Genomic DNA, 6,000 nt, shown 5'->3' on the forward strand with positions numbered 1-6,000 from the left:
ATTTTAACGGATATTACTTATCTCAATTTTTATTTTATATGTAAGGTCCCATATTGGTTGGATTCTAGGGCAATTCCACTATATATGTATCATGGAGCCGTCTAAATTAAAACATCTCCAACAATTAGGAGGATTGCTTTGACAAATGTTGTTTAACCTCCTTGGAACCATATACCATCTATAGCTAACTTTAATAACATTTCCCAATATATTTAAACAATGGAGATGCTTTTTAATTTTAAGAAATGCAAGGCACCACAAGTGGAAGTCAACCTTGGTGCCAAAATCTCTCTCCCAGTTTTTAAAAGCTGTGGGGGTGTTTGGTTGATTTAGAAAGTTTAGCAATTCAAGTATTAGAGAATATTTCTTTTTCATAGTTTCTATGGAGAGAATCTTTCTAATTAGATTTCCTTTATCCCCATTATATTTTATAAGATGCATCTTTAGAAAACTCTTAATACGCAAGTAATTAAAAATTTCTCTAGGGGGTAAAGCCAATCTTGTCCTTAGAGTGGGATAGTCTTCTAGTTGATCATTGTCATATATATCTTTAATACAAATATCAGGGTTAACATACCAGTTTTTCAAACTTATATCGTTCATAATATTTTCCACCATTTTAAGGGATATAGTATCTGTAATTAAGTCTGCAATTCACATTTTTTTTTGCAGTATACCATTCATTCATTGTTTGTGAAATGATTGTAGTTTTACATTCTGTTATGTTAACCCTTTTGCCGATATTTGCCCAGAGTAATGTTTATAGGTTAGCCATCCCTTCTCTATATGCTTTTATTTTGTACCACGCTTGTTCTTTACAATGTGCAGCTTGTATATTTAAGGCATGTGACATTATAATTGCTTGTTAAATATTTTTTATTAATGGGTATCCCAGACCTCCCCGATAGGCTTTATTCACTAACGTTATTGAATTGATTCTGGGTTTCTTGCCCCTCCATATAAAGTCTGTAAAACTGCTCTGTATTACATTTAACCAATGTATTGGGACCTTAAGAGGGATCATGTGGAACAGATAGATCCATTTTGGGACAATTTAAGCCTTAACCGTGTTAATTGTGCCCCACCATGATATTTCATGGAACCTCCATTCCTTAAGCAATCTATTCGTTTCTTTTAGTTTATTTAAAAAATTAATTTCCATTAAGCGAGCAACATCAGTTGTTAACAAAATGCCTAAATATGGAAGCTGTGTAATTGACCAATTGAATGAATAATTAAGTTTGTAACTGTATTTTCCCTATATTTGTAGTTAATGCCAGTATTTTATTAATATTCATTTTAAAATTGGAAACCTCACCATATAATGTTATCTACTGCATTAGCAGTGGTAACGATTATTCAGGCTCTGTAATAGTCAATATAACATTGTCCGCATATAAACAGATCTTAAGTTCTTCATTTGGGATAGAAATCCCTTTTATACCTATACTTTGTCTTATTATACATGCCAAGGGTTCCACTGAAATAACATATAAAAGCAGTGAGAGTGGACAGCCCTGTCTCGTGCCATTAAGAATTTTGAACCATTCAGATCTTAAATCTCTACCTACTACTCTAGCTGATGGCACCGAGTACAGAGCCTCCACTGCCCCCGTAAACCAGCCTTCAAAGCCCATTTTTAACATAATATGTTTTAAAAAGTCCCAGCTGACCCTGTCGAAAGCCTTTTCGGCATCAATCGACAGGGTCAGCAGGGGCACCCTAGTTGTTTGGGCCCAATCCATTATCTCTATCATTCTTCTAGTGTTATTATTGGATTGTCTTCCTGCTACAAAGCCTATCTGGTCCTTGTGTATAATATCTGGTAATACTGCTTGAAGTCTATTTGCCAAAATAGCAGAGTACAGTTTAACATCAGCATTTATTAACGATATTGGGCGATAATTTGATAATTCTGTTGGGGATTTACCCGGTTTTAGTATCGGACTAATATGTGCTCTTAAAAAATCTACTTAAGCCTAGCCTGTTTTTGATATTTCATTGAATGTTTCTGTTAACACTGGAATAATTTGATGTTTAAAGTTTTTATAAAATTGATTGGTATATCAGTCAGGACCAGGAGCTTTTTGTTTTGCTTTTTAATTGCCTGTTCTATTTCTTCTGGTGTAAATAACTTATTTAAATTCTTTTTCTGATCAATTGAGATTTTAGGCATTTTTATCTTTGATAAATATCTAGTGATGTCGCGAACATAAAATTTTCGGTTCGCGAACGGCGAACGCGAACTTCCTCAAACGTTAAAACGTTAAAAACTTTAAAACGTTAAAACCCACAGGGACTCTTTCTGGCCACAATAGTGATGGAAAAGTTGTTTCAAGGGGACTAACACCTGGACTGTGGCATGCCGGAGGGGGATCCATGGCAAAACTCCCATGGAAAATTACACAGTTGATGCAGAGTCTGGTTTTAATCCATAAAGGGCATAAATCACCTAACATTCCTAAATCACAATGGATATGGATTGACACCTGACATATGACATATTGACACCTTGACATATGGATTGACACCTGTCCTCGGAGACCCTGATACACACTGGCACAGAGCAGAATAGGGACTGTTCCCCCTACATAGGGTCACTTGGCAGATATGGATTGACACCTGTCCTCAGAGACCCTGATACACACTGACACAGAGCAGAATAGGGACTGTTCCCCCTACATAGGGTCACTTGGCAGATATGTATTGACACCTGTCCTCAGGGACCCTGATACAGAGCAGAATAGGGACTGTTCCCCCTATATAGGGTCACTTGGCAGATATGGATTGACACCTGTCCTCAGGGACCCTGATACACACTGACACAGAGCATAATAGGGACTGTTCCCCCTGCATAGGGTCACTTGGCAGATATGGATTGACACCTGTCCTCAGGGACCCTGATACACACTAACACAGAGCAGAATAGGGACTGTTCCCCCTACATAGGGTGACTTGGCAGGTATTGATTGACACCTATCCTAATGATCCCTGATACACACTGACACAGAGTAGAATAGGGACTTTCCCCCTACATAGGGTCACTTGGCAGATATGGATTGACACCTGTCCTCAGGGACCCTGATACACACTGACACAGAGCAGAATAGGGACTGTTCCTCCTACATAGGGTCACTTGGCAGATATGGATTGACACCTATCCTAAGGATCCCTGATACTAGGGACTGTCCCCCCTAAATAGGGTCACTTGGCAGATATGGATTGACACCTGTCCTCAGGGACGCTGATACACACTGACACAGAGCAGAATAGGGACTGTTCCCCCTACATAGGGTCACTTGGCAGATATGGATTGACACCTGTCCTCAGGGACCCTGATACACACTGACACAGAGCAGAATAGGGACTGTTCCTCCTACATAGGGTCACTTGGCAGATATGGATTGACACCTGTCCTCAGAGACCCTGATACACACTGACACAGAGCATAATAGTGACTGTTCCCCCTACATAGGGTCACTTGTCAGATATGGATTGACACCTGTCCTCAGGGACCCTGATACACACAGACACAGAGCAGAATAGGGACTGTTCCCCCTACATAGGGTCACTTGTCAGATATGGATTGACACCTGTCCTCAGGGACCCTGATACACACAGACACAGAGCAGAATAGGGACTGTTCCTCCAACATAGGGTCACCATTTTTAGCCCAAGGCAGCTCATCTCATCAGGCCTTTATTAGTCGAATGTATCGCCCACTGTCAGTCCCTTCGGGATGCATCCCTCATTCATCTTAATAAAGGTGAGGTAATCTAGACTTTTTTGACCTAGGCGACTTCTCTTCTCAGTGACTCCTGCTGCACTGAAGGTCCTTTCTGACAGGACACTTGAAGCGGGGCAGGCCAGAAGTTCTATCGCAAATTGGGATAGCTCAGGCCACAGGTCAAGCCTGCACACCCAGTAGTCAAGGGGTTCATCACTCCTCAGAGTGTCGATATCTGCAGTTAAGGCGAGGTAGTCTGCTACCTGTCGGTCGAGTCGTTCTCTGAGGGTGGATCCCGAAGGGCTGTGGTAATGCGTAGGACTTAAAAAGCTCCGCATGTCCTCCATCAACAACACGTCTTTAAAGCGTCCTCTCCTTGCCGGCGTGGTCATGGGAGGAGGAGGATTACTTTCACCTCTTCCCCTGTTAGATTCCCGTTGTGCTGTGACATCACCCTTATACGCTGTGTAAAGCATACTTTTTAATTTATTTTGCAAATGCTGCATCCTTTCCGACTTGTTGTAATTTGGTAACATTTTAGCCACTTTCTGCTTATACCGGGGGTCTAGTAGCATGGACACCAAGGTTGGATGCACAACCTTGGATGCCGAGCTACTAATTTCCCGTTCCTCCTCCTCAGTGATCTCAATGAAGTTATGTTCTTCCCACCAGCCACGTACAACACCACGGGTACCAGATAGGTGACAACGAGCACCCTGGGATGCCTGTTGTGGTTGGTCTTCCTCCTCCTCCTCAAAGCCACATTCCTCCTCGTACTCCTCTTCCTCACAATCCTCTTCCAGCATTGCCGCAGGTCCAGCAAGCGATGCTGATAAGGCTGTTTCTGGTGGTGATGGTGACCACAACTCTTCCTCTTCACGCTCATCTACGGCCTGATCCAGCACTCTTCGCAGGGCACGCTCCAGGAAGAAAACAAATGGTATGATGTCGCTGATGGTGCCTTCGGTGCGACTGACTAGGTTTGTCACCTCCTCAAAAGGACGCATGCGCCTACAGGCATTGCGCATGAGCATCCAGTAACGTGGCAAAAAAATTCCCAGCTCCCCAGAGGCTGTCCTAGCACCCTGGTCATACAAATATTCATTAACGGCTTTTTCTTGTTGGAGCAGGCGGTCGAACATTAGGAGTGTTGAATTCCAACGTGTCGGGCTGTCGCAAATCAAGCGCCTCACTGGCATGTTGTTTCGCCGCTGGATATCTGCAAAGTGCACCATGGCCGTGTAGGAACGCCTGAAATGGCCACACACCTTCCTGGCCTGCTTCAGGATGTCCTTTAAGCCTGTGTACTTATGCACAAAGCGTTGTACGATCAGATTACACACATGTGCCATGCACGGCACATGTGTCAACTTGCCCAACTTCAATGCCGCCAACAAATTTGTTCCATTTTCACAAACCACTTTGCCGATATCCAGTTGCTGCGGAGTCAGCCACTTTTCCACCTGTGCGTTCAGGGCAGACAGGAGTGCTTGTTCGGTGTGACTCTCAAGAAAGTCAAACCCAAGACGGCGTGACACTGCCGTATCCGGGATGTGGAATAGTACCTGGGGAGCTGGGGAGGTGCCGTTGATGTGGAGCAAGACGCAGCAGCAGAAGAGAACTCAGCCGAGGAGGTTATGGAAGAGGATGGAGTAGGAGGCGTAGAGGAGGTGGCATGTTGTGGCGGTGTCACCAACTCCTCCGCAGAGCCACGCATTCCATGCTTGGCAGCTGTCAGCAGGTTTACCCAATGCCCTGACCATGATTTGCTGACCAGGTATCAGTGGTCAGATGGACCCTTGCCCCAACACTGTGCCAGACATGCCATTACTTCCTTTTGCACAATCGAGTACAGGTTGGGGATTGCCTTTTGTGTAAAGAAATTTAGTCCGGGTACCTTCCACTGCGGTATCCCAATAGCCACAAATTTTTTGAACGCCTCAGACTCCACCAGCTTGTATGGTAAAAGCTGGTGGGCTAATAGTTCAGACAAGCCAGCTTTCAGACGCTGGGCAAGGGGGTGACTTTCTGACATTGGCTTCTTACACTCAAAAATGTACTTGACAGACACCTGACTGTGGGCAGATGAGCGGGAACTGCTCAAGGCGAGAGACGGAGTGGCAGATGGTTGAGAGGGGACAAGGAGGACAGCAGTGGTTGACGTGGCTGAAGATGCTGGACCAGGAGGAGGATGGCGGCTTTGAGTTTGTGTGCTGCTTGTACTCATGTGTTGATCCCATAAGCGTTTGTGATGTGCGATCATGTGCCTACGC

Source organism: Pelobates fuscus, chromosome 8, assembly GCF_036172605.1.
Source record: "Pelobates fuscus isolate aPelFus1 chromosome 8, aPelFus1.pri, whole genome shotgun sequence".
NCBI classification, from domain to species: Eukaryota; Metazoa; Chordata; class Amphibia; order Anura; family Pelobatidae; genus Pelobates; species Pelobates fuscus.